The sequence below is a fragment of the Zea mays genome, chromosome 9 (genome assembly GCF_902167145.1).
Source record: "Zea mays cultivar B73 chromosome 9, Zm-B73-REFERENCE-NAM-5.0, whole genome shotgun sequence".
Classification (NCBI taxonomy): Eukaryota; Viridiplantae; Streptophyta; class Magnoliopsida; order Poales; family Poaceae; genus Zea; species Zea mays.
In genome coordinates this window covers 52,351,743-52,373,662 of record NC_050104.1, presented here as the reverse complement: position 1 = coordinate 52,373,662, position 21,920 = coordinate 52,351,743, and the positions used below count along the sequence as shown (strand labels likewise).

Genomic DNA, 21,920 nt, shown 5'->3' with positions numbered 1-21,920 from the left:
CCCATGACAAAATAGAATTAGGGGGTAACGTGGCATACCATGCGAATGCGGTTCCTGTTAAAGATAATGAAAATAAACGCACACGAAATGCTTCTGTGTCGGCCAATTCTCATAATTGTGCTAAAACTGGCCTATGTATTCGCGTGTACTCTTTCCTTGATCACCCGAAAATTTTGCGAATTCGGGTATCCTAGTTCCTTGTGGGTATGGATGGTGGTCAAATCGGCTATCATAAGGTCTCCGATATGACTGCTCCGCAGGGACCATGCTTACTCCGAGCTTATCTCGGAACGCCCAGGCTATTTCTTCCCTCACTATATCAATGGCACCCAGTGCGAGACCACCGGCTCTCCAGTCAAACATAGGTGAGGTTGATTGGATATTAGAATGTTGTCTTCCTCCCTATTGATTTGGGTTCTGCGATGCATTACTATTTTCCCTATATGGTTCATAGGATTGACTATTCCTTTACGGCCTTCTAAGCGGGGCCAGAAAGTACTCGCCCCCATGGGATTGGGATTCTGTATTAATGGGCTGGTGCATTGTATAGTGCGATGGGAAGTGTTGCTGGGATGAGCGAGGATTTAGGTAACAATCCTCCTTAAACAACCCTGTGCCGGACCATTCGGTCGGATACGCTGACCGTCCGTGATCATATGCGGATGGTCTGTCTGGGTGGTTTAGGGCTTGTGTAACATAATGGCGGCTCGGACGCATATCTCGGTAACTCATTAAAAATGGGACCGACCGTTGCTGGCCCGGACGGTCCGCGCTCACGTGCGGACGGTCCGGACATGTGCAGATCGGCTAATTTACTGCCGATGTGCGTAGGAGGTTGTGGTTGCTGAGGGTATGTGTCCATCGGCATCCCATAAAGGGGTTGTGACTGGTCGTGACAACCTGTAGTCGATGAATTACGTGTGTTTTCCCCCCAATTCAACCTCGTGCGAAGGAAAATTTGCAACAGTGGATTTATCAAACACACGTACTAGCCTTTTATAATCCTTTTGTATACCCCTTACAATATGTTGCATTTGCTCTTGTTGTTCATCTATGTAGGCTTTAAGAGATTGGAGCTCTTTGGTGTTACTTACATTGGGGGTATCCGCTATGGGTTGGAGCGAAGTCAGGTCTGTCGACCGACTTTGTTGTTCCTGTCCACCTTGATGTCAGCCAGGAATTTCGCCTTTGCTTCCCTGATCAGCTGCTCCTGGCACTCTTCGAACAAGAGTTGTTCTTCAGTCGGCAAGGTTTCTCATGTCGGCTTGGATATTGCTGGTGGAAACTTTAGAGCTATCCTTTGAACCGGCCATTGTGGGTCGATCTTGATAGGTCTATATGAAATGTCCCCAGCGGAGTTGCCAAAAAGTGTGTTGGCGCCGATCCGGGCGCCAATCACTGCGTTGAGAACCGGCGGCGGTGCTCTCTTCATAGGCGCGGACGGTCTGCGGCCAGGGGCCGAACGGTCCGCGACCTGGAGCAGGGCTTGGGTTTCATTGCCTGACGGGCCGATCGGTCCGCTCCTATAGGCCAGACGGTCCGCGTGTGCGCAGGGGCGGCAGAGTTTGCCAACAGCGCCTGAATCTCGTTCCCGGGAGGGACCCCGTCGGGGAGGAGAGATTCTAGGTGTTGTCTAGGGTCAGCAGGCCGACCTAGACACCTCTAATCGACATAGAGCCGAAGAGAAGCGAAGAATTTGGGGATTGAGAGGCTAAACTAGAACTACTCCTAATGTCTAAGGTAAAAGAGAGAGGTAAACTGATTATTGATTCGATTGATGATGTTTAATCGGTCGTATTCTTCTGTATTTATAGAGGAGGGGGCTGGACCCGATATAAACAAATCTCCCGAGTTAATTCCGTGAATCTAGCCAATAACCATAGCAAGAAACTTAGAAACCTAATTGATTCTGCGCACGCGGACCGTCCGCACTGTCATTTTGGTGCCCAACATATAGTAGCCTAAGAAAACTTAATATGGTCATGCATCTATAGAAAATAATTAGTTTTAGATTTAACTTGCTCTCACATGCTTTATTGCAATAATAGTTTATTCGTTTTGTAGTAACTAATATATAAGATCTGAGCATGTGAAATTTATATATTAGTCATAGTTTGTTATTATCTATTCCTCATAAAAATTCCAGCCCCAAATTAGATAGTTTCATATGGTGCTAAATAACACCCATTATATAATTATAAGAAGAGTTAGTGAAAATTAGTAGTAAACAAAAGCATGCATGTTTCTTGAAATGTTTAAGTGTCTTGATATAAATTGAAACTTGATAACTAAGTCATGATAAATTAGACTTGAGAATTGGTAGTACTATCTTTCTATGATTTCGCTTGGTGATTTAGTTGAGTGCTCTTGTGCTAGCAAACTGAAATTCCTGCGTGTACAGTTTTGGTTGTGCGATTAATATAACTAACTAATTGTGTTTTCTGTAAATATGTGTTATATAAAAGTTGTAGTTCACTTGTGTATCTAGCTCGTCCTAAAAATTCATGAGCTAAGGATTAATGGTTTAGAAGTTATGCTTCTCACAAGTTCAGTACCTGAATCTTTCTAATTTCTGTACAGATTTCAGAGATTGCAATGGTTGCTTAAGTTAATATTACAACAAGTTCTTGGTGGTCACAAGAAAATTGTAGATGATTTTCTTATCTTGCTGGTGTTAAAATTTCGTAACCATAGGCCTGGTAGTTTAAGAGTTATGAATTTTACAAAATGGTTGCTTTGTTCTGTCCACTGTCTGGACAGATTTCGAAAACTATATTGTTTGGGTCGATTAAAATTTGAACCACTCCTTGGTGATTATAAAAGTTATGTAGTGATTTTACTAAGCTTTCCAAAAAGTCTTAGATCATCCTTTTTGGTGGTCTAAATCTCGAGTTATAGATGCTTGAAGTGTGAAGACTGAATCTATCCAGTTCTGGACAGCAAATCCTTCCTAGTGTCTTTTACTCTTGATACATGTTAAATCAACCTGAGATGTTCATAAATTATTTGTAGACAATTTCATTATCTTTTCAGAAAGTCTAGGATCAATTGATTTGGATGTCTGAGTCTCTAGTTATGAATTTTGAAGTCGCAAGTCTGAATCTGTCCAAATCTGAACACAGCTGTCGTTTATCACTATTTAACCTTGTTAAGTGTCTAATCACCTTGAGCTGACAATACCAAAGTTGTAGTGTGTTTCTTATGCTTTCCAAAAATTATTTGATCACTATTTTTGGATGAATAACTTGTGAGTTATGACTGAAATAAGTAACTGATGTGCTGCTGTCCTAATCGTAATTGATTATGGTTGATTGCTCCACTCTTGTGTTTGTCTTGAGTCGACCGCTTGTTTGTTTTGATCTTGATTGAACGAAGTAATAATGATAGTTAACTAAATTGGTTAAAGTCTAAGGAATAGCTCAACGTAATCACTTTTTGCAAGCATCGTTATATGGACGAGAAACCCAACTAATGATATGTTACCATTTTAATACTTGCGCTAATAATCTAATATTACTAAATAACCAACCTCATTAGACTAGTATAAATGGCATTGTGATTAGGCTAACACCTTCTATGTGTTCTCTTGGGTGTGTGCTTGCATTAGAATATTGAGAATGTTGGTAGAACCCGATTAAGTGATTATTCCCTATTAAACTAAGTTTGTTTGTATGACGTTTAGAAGTCACAATAGGTGAATGTGTGCCTAAGTAGTTTAAATAATAGAGTAACTAATAAATGATTAAAGTGAATGTGGTAAATGCTTGTATGTGTGATGTCGTGTTTGCGCTGGTTAATTATAGGTAGTAATCATCGTCCTTCCAGTGGTGTTGATGTTGTGCGCTCAATGACGTGTAGATAGCTAATGCTAGCATGTGGTTGTTTATGGTGCCTTGCGATTTCATGTTTAGTTTGCTACCATGTGCTTTGGAGTGTCTTGTGCTATTTTCCATCTTGTTCATACATATGCATCTTGCATCTCATTTAGAACCGAGAGATGTTGATCCTGCGAAATGAAGGACGTAAAGTGGAGCCGACCACAAGGCAAAGCCGATCGACAACTTAAATATGGATGGACTGAACTGTGGCGGAACTGCCCGAATTATTCCAACTTAAGTGCCTAAGTCCCGCCTTAGAGGCTAGACCACACTTAAATGGGAATAACTCGTCAATCCCTCGGATCTAGTCCGACGAGGCCACTGATAGGATCAGGTACCACGTACTCACTCGATGGTGAGGCACAGAGCAAATACAATAAAGCATAAAATCATACATGAAGGAGTATTAAACTTATTACATCATCATCAGAGTTTTAGCAAAAGTAGTCATCATTGTTCGAAATGCAGCGGAATAAAACTAACGATAATCAAACAGAGAGATGGGGAAGCCTGTCCCATCACTCCTCATGCTCCTCCTCAGCCGAGGTAGGGTCCCACTCGACTGTCTAACCCGGTGGCAAGATGGACGACCAAGTCACTCCAGCAACCATGTCCTCCAGAGAACCTGTAAAATTATGCCACAAGCAAGGCTGAGTATACTAATACTCAGGTAGACTTACCCGGTGTGAGGAGTCTACTCCTCTACCTCTAGACATGCAACTGTTTGGCTGAGGGGTTTGGTTGCCAAAAGCACTAGCTGAGTTTATAAATCAAGTTTTAGCTTTGTCAAGTTTTAGTGTGACTCTCTTAAGACTAAATGTATACCTATCTAATCATACATGGTATCAAACATTTAGCAATCAACAACTTTTGCCAAGTCATCTCATTTCCACTTGTTACTTAATGTAGCAGCATGGATCAAGCAGTCTCATTAGCCGCGAGAAGCAGACGATTCGAATCGAGTTTTTAAACCTTGCAAGGTAAACCTAAACACACTACATGGCGAGGCACTCCGTCCCCACACACATCAACAGTCCCCATCGATTCCCTGGCAACAGATTAGGGCTCACCGCCTTGGCGTACAATGCCTCACTGACCCCGACTGCCGTCGTGCAGTGACCGCACTTGTACCCACCATAACCGGAATGGGAGACCACGTCTCAGGTCGCGTGAGGGGATATGTCTGCGGGCAGGTTCACTCAGGTACTAGGCTTACCGATTTACCATATTTCTCGGCATGTGTTTAGTACGTTCAAACGCTTGACACACGGTACCACACCTTAATCCTTATTCCAATTCCCGTCTCGTAGACAACGCATCCCCATGGACCGTTGTCCACAGACCACCATCATTATGATATCAAAATGGATACAACCAATTCCTGACCTCACGCGAGTGCTAAAAAAATCACTCGACTTCTACCGAGAGCCCTAATTAATAAAGCAGCTACTCGACCTAGCATACTAGTGTTCATCTCAAAAGGTATCCTGAGTTCATGCAACTAAGGTTTCAGTCAACTCCTACACTTAAGTGCACAATGCAAGCCTACAAACATTAAGTGTAGTAAAATAGCATAGTAAATAGGTTATGCATAAAAACCGGGGCTTGCCTTCCAAAGCTGGGGCAGGCAGATCCTCTGGGGCAGACTCTGGTGCTGGATCCGGGGCTACCTCCTGAGCAACTCCTTGCTCTGGCACGAGGATGTACTCTCCGTCCGCGAGGTTGCAATCTATCGAATGCAATGAATAAGATATATGCATGCTATAATATGTAGAATTTAATAGCAATTATGCCTTCGTGCAGAAAAACTAAGTTGGTTAATCATTTAGGGTTTTCTTGTCATAAGAGGCTCTTAGGGTTTTAGGCTTAACAATTTTTAGGTTTGAGTTTCTTGCCTAAGCATAATGGATTGAGACTTGGAATGCCCCTTAAATGTTTTAGTGGGTACTCAAGGGGTTTTGCTGGTTTAGTTAGGGTAACATTAGCCTCCACTATTAATTTCCTTTTTCTTTTTCTATTTATGCTTTTGGGGTAGGTTTGAACTATAACAGTGATTTAACTTTTCCCAAAAATTCTATAAAAATTACAGTGAGTTACTATTTGTCACTGCAGTCTGTCCTATAAATTTGAGGTGGATACTGATTAAGATATTACTTGTGCAAAATTAACAAAAACAAGTTTTAAAAGGGCACTTTACACTATAGCTGTAATTTAAGTGAGATTTCTGTACCAAATTTTATTTTTGTCCAGATACATAGGTGATATTAGGCCTATGTGTTAAAAATCACAGAAAAAGACCTAATGGATATTTAGTTGTGAATTTCTAAAGTTTTATGCCAAAAAGGTGTTTATAACTAACTTGTTATTTGAAATATATCAAACAACAGATTTCATATTTTTCCTATGTTCATAATAACAAAACATTAGTTATCCCAAGGTTTGGAGTGTTTTCTCCTCAGGGTTATTTTTCTAGGGTTTTTCTAAGGTTTCCTTGTTTTTCCAAATTAAAATGTATCTCCTTTCTTTTGCACTAAACAAGAGTATAATAAATTTTCCTAGTGAACTACACTAAATAAGAAGGCTAACAAAAATGTGGGTGCTCCCTGGTTCTTATTTTAAACTACCTTTAATATTTTCTCTAACTTTAGGCTAAAAATGATTTAAATGGTAAACTCTACCTTAACTTGGTGTACAGAGGGGTTTATTATTTTTAAACAGGTTAGAAAGTGATAAAAAACTTCACTGAATTTTCTTAACCCCAGTCTAATAGTGTAGCTATTTCTTTTAGCTTTTGACCAGTTAATCATTTAAATCAAAACTTTAAAGTTTTCGATAACACTTAGGGGTTTTATATTTTTCCTAAGTAGTTTACCTTATTTAGGATCTGGCAAAATTGGTTTGACTTGATTTGGGTAAACCAAACTGAAGTTATGATTTTTTCAAGTTCTGATTGAATTTAATCAGAATATTTAAAAAGGTTTCCTGGAAATCCACTTTGCACCGAAGACCCTGGGTTCTTTCTAAATCAATCCCTTCATTTATACCCCTGCGCTACTATTTCCCTGAGTCGCTGACAGCGCACAAAACCCCCTGGCCTTTTCTTCTTCTCCCCCGAGGTCCCTCCCCTTATGTAAACAGTAACCACGGAAAGGAAAAGGGCGGCGCGGCTTACCGGCGGCGAGAGAGGTCCGGCGAGGAGCGGGGTTGGCTTCGAGAGGTCCTAGCGGTCACGGCGAGGTACGACTCGACATCGGTGGTGGCCGGAATCGACCGGTCCACGTGCGCAGGCGGGTGAACTCGTCGGCGGCAAGTGCTTCGGCCTAACCACGACGATCTAGTTCAATTAAACGGCACGATGAGCTCCACGAGATGACGTAGAGGGTATGCGCGCAGGGAATTGGAAAATGGTGCAGAGACTTACTCGGTCTACGTTCACCGGCGATCGGGTGAAGTCCGGCGATCGTGGACTGGCTTCTCCGACGAGGCAAAGTCCGATTCCTTGCTCGGGGAGCTTCACTGAGGCATGCACGGTCTACTCCGAGGGTCGGACGCGGCTGGGAGAGGCTCTGCTGGCCGGTCTACGGTGGCGGGGGATCGGGTGTCCGCGGGCATGCCGTGCGCGGGGCAATGCCGGTGATCTGGTGCTCCGGTGAGGTCGAGCACGCGCGGAGGGGTACGGTCGATGTCTCTGGGGGATTTATAGGTGCGGGCGCGGGCAACGGCGCCGGCTCGGCTTTGGCGCGACGCGGGGCACGCAGGGGCGCGCGTCGGGCGTGCTCTGGCGAGCTCAGAGCGCGTCGAACACGTGGCTCTTTGTTTCTGTTCTTGTTCTACCCTCTGCTGAGCGGCCAAAACGTGCGAATCTTGCCCTAAGACTTGTGAGAGATCTCTTCTCTGTACCTAGGGCTACCTAGTCCATGTGAGTTCCAAGGGGAGATGTGGTCGGGTTAGAGAGATATGGGGGTGGGAAGTTGTCTTTGTCCTAGCTGTCCAAACCGAGACAAATCTTGTGCCAAGTCGTGTCAAACGACTTAGGGTTGGGTTCAAACTTTTCTAGGGTGTTCTAGAGGTATTTTGGCGCCACTTTGTCAATTGGGCCAAATGGTTTTAAGTTTGGGATCATGGTGAACATGTTTGATCTTTGGAAAGGGGGTGGTTTTGGACTTAGAAGAATTCTGATTTTTCTTTTGTGCTCACCCCTTTTGTGAATCATTTTGGGGCTTTCTGAAATCTTTTTGGGGTTACTTTCTTACTATTATTTGTAGGGTATTAAGTGCACTACATCTTTTATAATTGGCCCAAGACATGATCAAGTGGTTTTCATAACTTTTTGGTCATACTTACCTATAGTACTCCAATTGTCCACAAGGCGTGCATTACGGTTTTGGGCAATTTCTTCCCCTTCACTACACATGGTAAGCCAAGGCATGATATCTAAGATAGGTTGCACTTACTCAGGATCTTGAGCTCCAAATTTGGTGTACTTTTCCCAACTTAAGTCACATGTGATGATGGCTTACTTGTATAGTCTTGAGTGAAAACCCTAAGTAACACCTGGGGTGTTACATGAACACGCACCAAGATAGGAGATTCTCGCCAAGCGAGTATCATCTAGTGAACACTATCTAGTGTTGGATTCCAGGCAAGCCCCGGTTTTATGCATAACCGTTATATATGCTATTTTACTGCACTTAATGTTTGCAGGCTTGTACCGTGCACTTAAGTGTAGGAGTTTCCTGAAACCCTAGTTGCATAAACTCATGATTCCTTTTTGAGATGGATACTAGTATGCTAGGTCGAGTAGCTCCTATGCTAACTAAGGATCTCGGTAGAAGTCGAGTGATTTTTCTAGCACTCGCGTGAGGTCAGGAATTGGTTGTATCCATGTTGATAACGGAACGATGATGGTCTGTGGACATGGATCCATGGGGATGCGTTGTCCACGAGACGAAATTGGAATAAGGATTAATGTGCGGATACCTGTGTCAAGCGTTTGAACGTACTAAACACATGTCGGGAAATATGGTAACCGATAAGCATAGTACCTGATTGAACCTGCCCGCAGACTTTACTCCTCACTGGACCTGAGACGGAGTCTCCCATGCCGGATTATGGTGGGTACAAATGTGGATATTGCACGGCGGAGGCCGGGGTCAATAGAGCATTGTACGCCAAGGCCGTGAGCCATAATCTGTTGCCGGAGAATCGATGGGGACGACTGATATGTGTGGGGACAAAGTGCCCCTACATGTCGTGTGTTTAGGTTTACCTTGCAAGGTTAAAACTCGATTCGAATCGTCTGCTTCTCGCAGCTAATGAGACTGCTTGATCCATTGTACTGCATTGAGTAATAAGTGGAAATGAGGATACTAGCAAAAGATGTTGGTTGACTAAATTGCTTGCTACCATGAATGTATAGCTTGGTACTCATCTAGTCTAAAAGTATTATTCTAGAACCTGAAAAGCTAAAACTTGTTTTAGACTCGGCTAGTGCTTTTGGCAAACCAAACCCCTCAGCCAAACAACTTCATGGTCTAGAGGTAGAGGAGTAGACTCCTCACACCAGGTAAGTCTAGCTGAGTATTAGTATACTCAGCCTTGCTTGTGGCATAATTTTTGCAGGTACTCCATTGGATGATTGGTTGATGGTGTAACTTGGCCTCCATCCCTGCCACCTGGATAGATAGTCGAGTGGGTTGCTGCTTCCGAAGGAGAGGACCAGGAGGAGTAGCGAAGCCAGGCTTTGCCATGTTACTCGGTTTTCTCCATTAGTTATTTCCACTGCACTAAAAACTATTGTTACTACTTTTGAAACTTCGATAATGTAATCACTACTGATACTTTTAAAATTTGTGGTATTATGCTTTATTTTATTTCTCTGTGCCTCACCTTCGAGTGAGCTAGTGGTATTCGATCCTTGGTAAGTGGCTTTATCGGACTAGATCCGAGGGATCGACAGTTTATTCCAATTTAAGTGTGCAGCCTTTAAGGCGGGACTAGGGCACTTAAACTAGAATAATCTGGGCGGTTCCGCCATATTGGCGAATTGGACCGTGCTCGTCAAGGGGGCTAGGTCCATGGGTGTCGAGGGAGTAGTGCTCACGCGGCGATCGTAGACGAGGGCAGGGTCAGCGAAGCGAGTCTCGCTCATCGACGGGGCTTGAGTCGCCAGGGCCGCGCGTGGCACAGGCACAAGCGATGGGATGACACATGGTGCGGGTAGAAGTGCGGGTAGACCGCGTGTGACACAAGCAAGGTCAACGGGGCCACATGCGAGGGCGGTGAAGCCGCGCGAGGCGTGGGCAATGGTGCGAGTCGAGGTGCCTAGGAGGGATGGGTACTCAGATCAGACTCAAGGAGGGAGTCAAGATCAGTGGGTGGGGAGGAGCCAACAAGGAGAAACACATCTTCGTTGAAGACGACATGACGAGAGATGATGATGCGGTGGGAGGTGAGGTCAAGACAGTGATACCCCCTTGTGGTCAGGGGTGTAGCCAAGGAAGAGACAGTGAGTGGAGCGTGGAGACAACTTATGAGGAGCAGTAGCGAAAGTGTTGGGATAGCAGGCACAACCAAACACGAGGAGGTGGTCATAGGAGGGGGTTGTGCCATACAGGGTGAAGTAGGGGGTGGGGTGGCTCACCGCCTTCGATGGGATACGGTTTAGGAGGTGGGTGGCGGTGTGTAGGGCCTCTGCCTAGTAGCTGACAGGGAGATACGCCTGAAAGAGAAGGCAACGAATCATATTGGTGGTGGTGCGATTCATGCCCTCGACCCAGCTGTTCTTGGTAGATGTGTAGGGGCATGAGAGACGCAACTGAACGCCATTGGTGAGAAAGAAAGAACGGGAGGCGTGGTTGTCGAACTCACGGCCATTGTTGCACTACAGGGCACAGAACGGGTGATGGAATTGGGTGGAGACCCAAGCGAAGAAGTGAGTGAGGATGGTGAACATGTTAGACTTCAGCCGAAGTGGAAAATTCCAAAGAAAATGGGAGAAGTCGTCTAGAATGACCATGTAGTAGTTGTAACCAGAAAGGCTGAGGACATGGTAAGTTCAGAGATCACAGTGGACAAGATCAAAGGCCTGAGCAGCCCAGGATGTGGAAGTGGAAAAAGGAAGACGAGAATGACGGCCGAGCTGACAAGCATGACAGAGGCGTGCAGAGGAGCCCTGGGTATAGGTGATACCTGAATGACTAGAAACCTAGGACATGACGTCAGGTCTAGGGTGCCCAAGACGTTGATGCCAAATGGCGGAGGTGGTGGTAGCAGCAAGAGCGAGGGGGAGGCTATGCTAGTGTAACACCTAGATTTAAGAGGCAAACCTAGGCGCGAATCAAATGTGTGCTGGGATCAAGTCCACACATACGATGACTCATGGTACAGAAATGAACGTCAAATCTTTAATATATAATGGAGTTCTATACAAAATAGTTAAATAATTACATCATACGAAGACAACGATCCAACAACCATAGTTGACTGGGAGACAACTACCTAGACCTCTCACGAACTCATCGCGATATCCTTCATGCTCCTCATCCCGCGGTACCTGTTCTTGACCTAGGGGGATGAGGGATTAGGGGGAGGAGGCGAGGATTAGTGGGAGGATGCGAGGATTAGTGGGAGATATGCATGTATTAGTCATGTATAAGTGAAATTAGCTTGTAGAGCTCACTGTATGACACCAGAGGCGTACATATACGTATGAGCACGAGGAAGATTATGAAGGTAATCTCTCCCTAGCTTTCCTAATTAATTGGCCAAGGGCGTCCCATTCCACCATTGTGGTAGCACTGTTATCTCAAGTTAAGCTCCATGTTCCAATTAACACAATGATCTTGTCATGAACAATAATTAAAACAACAACATAATTGGAACATGATCATAATATAACTTTAATTTCCCAAAACCAGGTAGAGCAATAGCAAATCTACCCAATAGTTCTTTTGTTAGCAAGGTGTGGGGTAAACAAAACTAGGGAAACCTATTAGGTCCCATCAAATTAACCTGAGCATGTCATAGTGATTACTAGAGAACATTATTAGGTAAAGGAGAGTGATCAAGGGCACAACTTGCCTTAGACTTGAGATTCCCAGGTACCAAGTTGGTCTTCAGATTCTCGTGACCTCGCTGCTACTCGTAGGAATACAAACAAACATGGTATAGGCAAAAAAATAACATCACACCAAACATGAGAACATACTGCATAATAATGTTCTACGCATCGTAATGAGATCGCATGTTTTAGAACCACTAAATTCGGAGTTACGGTTACAAAGTTATGATTTTCCGAAGGTTTAAGTGTATACTATAAAACAAAGAAGGTACAAGATTTTAATCATAGGTTTCATGATAATACAAGGTTACTAGATGATTAACAACATTAATGTGAGATTAATGCAACTGGAATGGATCAAAAAGGAGTTAAAATGAATTACTTCTGAATTAAATAAGTTTCTGAAATTATTTTTATACTAAAAATCATTTTCTGTATTAATTTGTCTCATTTTATTTATTATCTGGGTTGCAGGAACTATTCTGGAGTTCTCCAGGGTCTATTTTGCAAAATCCAGGGCCTCTGTGTAATTGTTTTATCAATATCCTGGACATCGGGTTGATAAGATAATTTTCCATGGTCTCTTTTACAATTATGTCGCGGCAAAGAGCTATCGCGCAATCGCAGCCTTCCGATCTTCCCCAGATGATCACGATTACACCTATCCTAAACCGAACCGGTACGTGACCCTGGCCCTTGGATCCGAGGTTGATGCCCTAGATCCGACCATGCCAGTACCCACAACCTGCCCTCGGATGATCATCCTATGGCTCGGATTTAAAGCCACGCGCTAATTAGAGCCGCCGAACACAAGATCGACGGCCCGCAGCCCTTCTTCCCCAACCTGTGCCTAGACGCAGCGGCGTGGGTAATCTACACGGCGGTGCTCGCCGACGAGTAGCACGCCAGGTGCCCTAGAGGTCCAACCCTACCGATAACTAGCTCTATACGTCAACGAAGATGAGGCGGGCAAGATATCTGAGCACTCACTGGCACAAATGACGTGACGAGGCCGGTCCACGGTGCGTCGCAGAATTGGAGCGGCGGTGAAGTGTGGCAAGGAATTCCGGACACTAGATTCGGTCCCCGGCTTTGATACTTAACACATGCGACCCACACGCGACGCCGAACACTCTAGACCCTCACGCGGTCGCCAATCGCCGGTGTAGGCGCGGGACCACTACGGCGGCATGAATGTAACACCCCTGGTGTTTATATTCCGCTCGACAACGAGTATGAATTTAAGCACGTAATATCAATGGGTAAAACGGATGCTAATTCTTAATCATCTTCGACTATCACGATTTTAATATCGCATCTGTTTCATCTGTCGCGAGTTTAACATCATTTTTATCTATCCGGGCTCTTCCTAATTTTTCGTGATGTTCGGAACATAGTTGTCCCGAAAATCGGTGCATCCGGTGATTATTTAAAATTCATCGCTCGCGTGAATACGAATTCGGAAGCCTGACCCACTCGGATGATTTTTATCCCAGGCAAATTAATTTGAACTCGACGACTAAAATGTTCAGGGCAAAATAATTTGAATCGCGCAGTGTCTGAGAGAAATCGTGCGCGAGGTTGATAATCAAGGAATTATAATTGAGATCCGATTATCACACAAATTGCCCGTAACCATGGAATCAGATGTTCAGACCACAGGTAAATTTATCAGATTTCGAATCGAATCAAACTGTGTCGCAAGTACCGTCAACCTTTTTGTTATCGCTAAAAATCACGATCCAAAAATATCTGCGATTTTCCATTAAAAAAAGGGGGAATGAAAATATCTTCTAAACCCTATCTACCGCCGCCCCTGGGTCCGATTTTTTTTTGCCGCCGCTCAGCTCAAAAAAATCCCGCCGCCCTTTTCTCCCTTCCTTTTCACGCGCGGTCTTCTTCTCCAGGGGATTGCTCAGCTACCTGGTGTCTTCCTCCCTGCGCTCTTTCCCCAGTCTGTGCGCCCTCGTTCCCTCTGCTGGCTCGCCCCTTCCCCTGCCGAGCAGCTCGCCGCGCCCAGGCGAGTTCACCCCTGCGCGCTCCTCTCCGTCGAGCTCCCTGCGCAGCGGCTTCCTTTCCCCGCTCCAGCTCCAGCTTCTTCCCTGGGCCGCCGCGTCCCCCTACTTTTCCATGGCCGAGCGTCCTCTTCATCTCCCAGGTCGACCTCCTCCTGCTCTCAGCGTCCTTCCTCTGCTCGCCCAGCCCCTTCTCCTGCCGTGACCCCGCCTTGGTCCCATGGCGCTCGGCTCCTTCCGGATCCAGGAACGGTCGCTGGTGTCTTCTCCAAGGCGTTTGTCTCCCTATGCGCGCTCTCTCTTTGCTTCTCCCTTCTCTGCCCGGTCGCCCCAGCTTCCATGGCTGCTTGCAAAGTCCCTCTGTTGGCCACGCAGACCTCCTGGCCGCGGGCGGCTCTGGCCCAGGTCGCCGTTGCGCCCTCCCCAAGTTGCCACGTCATCGTGGCTGGTGTTCACTTACGTTGGATCTTTTATGGGCTTGGCCCATTTATTGAATAAACTCTATTGTGTGTAATGGTGGAGAATACCAATATTACCACATTGGAAGTCCAAGGGTCTTTTGCCTTGACTTATATGGTGATATTTATTCCACTTAACTTGAGAAGTCAAGAAATGGACAAGGGTGTGGCGCGCCGCCGGTCGGGCCGGGACGGGCGTGGCGAGGTAGGTAGGCGAGCGGGCGTGGTGTGGTGTGTTAATTTTTAGCACTCACTAACCGCGTACGTCTGCCGAGTGACCCTATCTCTTCGTCAGCCAGCCAAGTGACCCTTCTCCTTCAGCTGCCGACTCATGGCATAACTCGGCTAGAGCTGGCCGACTCTTGGCGTGACTCGGCGACCTTTCTCCTTCAGCTTCCCTCTGCGAGAGGTTAAATAGAGGAGCACCCCTGTCACTCGGTACACGCGAGAAAACACTTTCAGAACACAGTCTAGCAGTCGAGTGAGGGTATTTCCATCTCGTGACTCTGCGCGCACAGAGAAGCGAGAGGGCAGGTGCCTCCGGAGCCCTTGCCGTTCGAGACCTTGCACGAGGGATCGACAATTAGGTTTTTGGGGAGCGTCTACGCGACTGCCCAAAGTCTTCTTCCTGCTGACATGACAAGTGAAGTTGGACAAGGATCTAGATCCTAAGAGCGCATGGGAGGATATGATCAATTCATCTCCTTACTGTCGTATTATATCATGACGTGTCTGATGCCTGATCATACTAATAATATGATAAATCTGTTTGTCTTAATTTTACAGTCATGCTATTTATGTTGCTATCTGTTTATTTTCAGTTGTTCCATAATAATACATGTTCCATGTTTATATGCTTATTATATTTATATGATTCATATGTTTCATGTTCTCTTGATCCATATTGTTATGGATATATTTGAGTTAATGATTTCTATGATTAAACATATTTTATATGTCATCATCATAATGTTAATTTATGGAATTAAAATAATACGGAAAATGCCTATATTTCTAACAATCCAAAAACCTAATGTTAGACATTTTTCTGTCAGAGGTTTTGCTGCTGTGCTAAAGCCTGATCCTTTTGATGGTAAAAACTTCTTGATATGGAAAGCTAAAATGGAATTGTGGCTAACTGCAATGTCTTGTTTTCATGCCGCTGAGGGCAAGCCTGCAAACTTACCTCCTGAGGATGAGGCTAAGTTTAAGGCTGAAGACAACCTCTTTCGAGGATCAGCAAACTTACCTCCTGAGGATGAGGCTAAGTTTAAGGCTGAAGACAACCTCTTTCGAGGAGCAGTAATTAGCGCACTGGATACTAAATTCCAGAAAAGCTATATCATCCTTCCCACGGGAAAAGAGCTGTGGGATGCTCTTGTTGGAAAGTTTGGAGTTACTGACGCTGGTAGCGAGCTGTATCTCATGGAGCAGCTGTATGACTACAAGATGGTTGAGAACCGATCTGTAGTGGAACAGGCTCATGAGTTTCAGGCACTAGCTAAGGAACTCGAACTTTTTCCTTGTCCTTTGCCTGACAAGTTTGTGGCTGGCGGTATAATCGCCAAGTTGCCACCTTCTTGGAAGGACTTTGCTACCTCTCTCAAACATAAGAGACAAGAGTTCAATGTGGAAGAGCTCATTGGTACTCTTGATGTTGAGGAAAGGGCTAGAACAAAGAACAGTGGAAAAGGTGTTGAGACCTCTACTGCTAATGTGGTGCAGAAGAGAAACTTCCGCAAGTTTAACAAGAAGAAAAACCAGAACAAACCAGAGAACGCGAATAAACCTGTTCATACAGCACAATTTAAAAAGAAGAACAACAATAACAAGGGAAAGGGAGGTTGCTTTGTCTGTGGCAGTGATCAACATTGGGCAAGAGAGTGCCCTGATCGCAAGTTCACTCAAGATAAGAAATCAGCTAATGTTGTAACCACTGAAACTGAAGGAGGAACATCTGGGTATGGTAATTCTTTACCATTTGTTCTTTCAGTCTGTAATTCACCTGAGTGGTGGATGGACAGTGGTGCAAACATTCATGTGTGTGCTGATGCCTCTATGTTCACTTCCTATCAGGTCGGGAGGTCTGGCGCCTTGTTGATGGGAAATGGGTCGCGTGCTCATGTTCTTGGTGTTGGTACGGTCATTCTGAAGTTTACTTCGGGAAAGACGGTGCCATTGAAGAGCGTGCAGCATGTGCCCTCTATCAAGAAGAATCTCGTTAGCGCTTCTATGCTATGTCGAGATGGATACAAAGTTGTTCTTGAATCTAATAAATGTGTTGTGTCGAAACATGGTACTTTTGTTGGTAAAGGATATGACTGCGGAGGCTTGTTCCGCTTATCACTGCATGATGTCTGTAATAAACTGGTGAATTCTGTTCATTTTTCTGATGAGTCAGATTTATGGCATTCACGTTTTTGTCATGCAAGCTTTGGCTGTCTTATGCGGTTAGCAAATATAAATTTAATTCCTAAATTTAACTTGGTCAAAAAGTCTAAGTGCCATGTGTGTGTTGAATCAAAACAACCCCGCAAGCCACACAAGGTTGCTGAGGCGAGGAGTTTGGCACCTCTAGAACTTGTTCATTCTGATCTGTGCGAGATGAATGGAATTTTGACCAAAGGTGGTAAAAGATACTTTCTCACTCTTATAGATGACTCCACTAGATTTTGTTATGTGTATCTCTTAAAAACAAAAGATGAAGCGTTCAATTATTTTAAGGCCTATAAAGCTGAAGTTGAGAACCAACTTGAGAGGAAAATAAAACGTTTAAGGTCCGACCGAGGTGGAGAATATTTCTCTAATGTGTTCGATGAGTTCTGCGTGGAACATGGTATTATTCATGAGAGGACACCGCCATTCTCACCACAATCCAATGGGATTGCTGAAAGGAAAAACCGCACTCTAACAGATTTGGTGAATGCCATGTTGAGTACAGCGGGATTATCCAAGGCATGGTGGGGTGAGGCGATTTTGATAGCATGTCATGTCCTGAATAGAGTTCCAACAAAGAACAAAGAGATCACTCCATTTGAGGAATGGGAAAAGAGAAGATTAAATCTCTCATATTTACGCACTTGGGGTTGCTTGGCTAAAGTGAATGTGCCAATCAACAAAAAGCGTAAACTTGGGCCTAAAACTGTTGATTGTGTATTCCTTGGGTACTCTTTTCACAGCACTGAGTATAGGTTCTTAATTATAAAATCTGATGTGCCGGATATGTATGTTGATACTATCATGGAATCAAGAGACGCAACCTTTTTTGAGAATGAGTTTCCCATGAAGAATACACCTAGTGATATAAGTCATGAGACTATAATTCCCCATGAGCACGAACTGTCGATTCCTATAGATCATGCTGAGGATTCTCACGTGCACATCCCTGAGGAGGATGACACTATAGTCACTCGAAAGAGCAAGAGACAGAGGGTTGCAAAATCCTTTGGTAATGACTTTATAGTGTACCTTGTGGAAGACACACCAACTACCATTAGTGAGGCATATTCTTCTCCTGATGCTGACTTATGGAAGGAAGCAGTAAGGAGTGAGATGGAATCTATTATGTCTAATGGAACTTGGGAGGTCGTTGACCGTCCTTATGGTTGTCAACCTATAGGTTGCAAATGGATCTTCAAGAAAAAGCTTAGGCCTGATGGTACAATTGAGAGGTACAAGGCAAGGCTTGTGGCCAAAGGATATACCCAAAAGGAGGGTGAAGATTTCTTTGATACCTACTCACCAGTGGCTCGATTGACTACAATTCGCACATTAATAGCCGTGGCAGCCTCTTATGGTCTTATCATTCATCAGATGGATGTTAAGACAACTTTCCTAAATGGAGAGTTGGATGAGGAGATCTATATGGATCAGCCAGAAGGGTTTATTGCGGATGGTCAAGAGAACAAGGTGTGCAGGTTGATAAAATCATTGTATGGCCTAAAAAAGCACCTAAGCAATGGCGTGAAAAGTTTGATAATACTCTTACAGCAGCTGGCTTTGTTGTAAATGAATCTGACACGTGTGTATACTATCGGTATGGTGGGGGTGAGTCTGTTATGCTGTGCCTTTATGTTGATGACATTTTGATCTTTGGATCAAATCTCAATGTGATTGAGGAAGTTAAAAATCTTCTATCGAGCAATTTCGAGATGAAAGATTTGGGAGAGGCTGATGTCATTCTAAACATCAAGCTTGTTAGAGAAGCTGATGGTGGGGTAACTTTGTTACAATCCCATTATGTGGAAAAGGTATTGAGTCGCTTTGGTTTTAGTGACTGTGATCCTTCTCCAACACCTTATGACCCCAGTGTGCTATTAAGAAAGAATCGGAGAATAGCAAGGGATCAATTGACATACTCCCAGATCATTGGCTCGCTCATGTACCTTGCAAGTGCAACAAGGCCAGACATCTCTTATGCTGTGAGTAAGCTAAGTCGGTTTGTGTCGAAACCAGGAGATGATCACTGGCGTGCTCTTGAGAGAGTGTTGCGGTATTTGAAAGGTACTATGACATACGGTATTCATTATACCGGAAACCCAAAAGTGCTGGAAGGCTATTGTGATGCCAACTGGATTTCTGATGCCGATGAGCTTTATGCCACAAGCGGATATGTGTTTCTGTTTGGAGGTGGCGCTGTTTCCTGGAAGTCTTGCAAGCAGACTATCTTAACGAAGTCTACAATGGAAGCAGAACTCTCAGCATTAGACACTGCTGGGGCTGAGGCCGAGTGGCTTCGTGATTTCCTATTGGACTTACCGGTAGTTGAAAAACCGATACCGGCTATTTCCAAGAACTGTGACAACCAAACGGTGATTACAAAGGTTAACAGTTCTAGGAATAACATGAAGTCTACAAGGCATGTTAAGAGGAGATTGAAATCTGTCAGAAAGTTGAAAAACTCCGGAGTTATAACTGTGGATTATGTTCACACATCGAATAATCTGGCAGATCAATTCACTAAGGGTCTATCACGCAATGTGATAGAAAGTGCATCGAGGGAAATGGGTATGAGACCCATGTGAGATCTACTCTAGTGGTAACCTGCTCTATGTGATCGGAGATCCCGTGAAGTAGAGTGGAGAAACAAGCTAGGAGTAGATTGTGAGGAAAGATCCCTTCTTTAACTCATTTCTGATGCACATCTTTCCTATCTGTAAGGCAGGATGGTTTTTACCTTAATATATTCCAAGAGTCTTATAAAGGTGAGATGTTGTCCTACAGAACATCTTCTGAGGAATACACCTATATGAGTCAGACTGCTAGTCACAGTCTATGGGACTTGGGTAATCCCTAAATACTCATGAAAGGCACTGAAGTGTGACTTATATGCTTCTAAACAGCGGGAATACCCTTTTGCAGCCTAGTATCAGCAAAGGATTTGAGTGAATCTTATTTCGCACAAAACTGTCAATTCAAGGCATAGTCCATTGTTCAGTTGTGAATGAGTGAAACTCTTATTCTAGATGGATGTTCAACTTAACAGTCTCCATCGAAACACTGGTATATCAAAGGATTGTGATTCTGATACTTCATCATTACAAACCCTAGAGTTTGGTGGGGATTGTTGGATCTTTTATGGGCTTGGCCCATTTATTGAATAAACTCTATGGTGTGTAATGGTGGAGAATACCAATAGTACCACATTGGAAGTCCAAGGGTCTTTTGCCTTGACTTATATGGTGGGATTTATTCCACTTAACTTGAGAAGTCAAGAAATGGACAAGGGCGTGCCACACGCGCGCGCGCGCGCCGCCGCCGGCCGGGCCGGGCCGGGCGTGGCGTGGCGTGGCGTGGCGAGGCAGGCAGGCAGGCAGGCAGGCGAGCGGGCGGGCGTGGTGTGGTGTGTTAATTTTTAGCACTCACTAACCGCGTACGTCTGCCGAGTGACCCTGTCTCTTCGTCAGCCAGCCGAGTTACCCTTCTCCTTCAGCTGCCGACTCATGGCGTGACTCGGCGAGAGCTGGCCGACTCATGGCATAACTCGGCTAGAGCTGGCCGACTCTTGGCGTGACTCAGCGACCTTTCTCCTTCAGCTTCCCTCTGCGAGAGGTTAAATAGAGGAGCACCCCTGTCACTCGGTACACGCGAGAAAACACTTTCAGAACACAGTCCAGCAGCCGAGTGAGGGTATTTCCATCTCGTGACTCTGCGCGCACAGAGAAGCGAGAGGGCAGGTGCCTCCGGAGCCCTTGCCGTTCGAGACCTTGCACGAGGGATCGACAATTAGGTTTTTGGGGAGCGTCTACGCGACTGCCCAAAGTCTTCTTCCTGCTGACATGACAAGTGAAGTTGGACAAGGATCTAGATCCTCGGAGCGCATGGGAGGGTATGATCAATTCATCTCCTTACTGTTTTTCATTCTGCAAATTATATATGTTCATACCTGCTGTTTTATTTATAGCCATAAATTTATCCAATCTGTTTTGTCGTATTATATCATGACGTGTCTGATGCCTGATCATACTAGTAATATGATAAATCTGTTTGTCTTAATTTTACAGTCATGCTGTTTATGTTGCTATCTGTTTATTTTCAGTTGTTCCATAATAATACATGTTCCATGTTTATATGCTTATTATATTTATATGATTCATATGTTTCATGTTCTCTTGATCCATATTGTTATGGATATATTTGAGATAATGATTTCTATGATTAAACATATTTTATATGTCATCATCATAATGTTAATTTATGGAATTAAAATAATACGGAAAATGCCTATATTTCTAACAGTCTCGACCTTCACTAGGCACGCGTACCGGCCATCGGCCTTGCCATGGCGCTTCGCTTCCCCCAGCAGCGCTCTCCTCCTCTACTCCAACCATAGTCGCGCCCCTCAACTCGCCTGCGCGTTTCTCTGCTCGCCGGCGCACCCTTCCTGCTGCCCCGCTTGGTCTTCGTCTATGTTGCGCCGATCTGCGCTCGTCCGAGGCCGTCGAACCCGCCCAACTCCTTACTCGCCACGACCCTGGTCGTCACATCACTATGCATAGCGGTGGCGTGGTGGGTATTGGTCTCGGGCATGGTCGGGTGAAGCGAGATCTGGGCACGCCGTCGTTTCTTTATGCCCAGCGTCGTGCCTTTTGTGTCAGTCATCGATTTCTTATTCACCACAACGCCGTCATCCCCTGCCGTGCCCCGGATGTCATGCTCGTTGTGGTCGGCTCTGGTGGTCGGCATCGTCGACCGTCAATTCAGTCAATAGTCATGTTCATTCGTTATTGTTCAGTACTCCGCGAGAAAGAAATCTAGGGAAATCTGGGTAAAGAAAAAGCGAACCTCATCCGTCGCTTCCATGGTGTGCTGAGAAATGCTCCCACTGGACATCGTCGTCAATCTCACGAATTCAGATCGGGTTTAGGTAACGATAAGCCGATTTATTTTTTCAGATAGTGTTTGATTGATGATTTGGATATATTAATTATGTTGGTCCTTTTTCTCGTAGCATATTTGTATTGTGGTAGTAGATATAATATTTATTAGGATGCCCGAGTCGCTTGCT

General features: G+C 44.7%; 1 pseudogene; it reads left to right on the top strand.

The window, feature by feature from the left end:
* Positions 1 to 554: 554 nt before the first annotated feature.
* Positions 555 to 21,684, top strand: LOC109942518 (uncharacterized; annotated as a pseudogene).
* Positions 21,685 to 21,920: the final 236 nt, after the last annotated feature.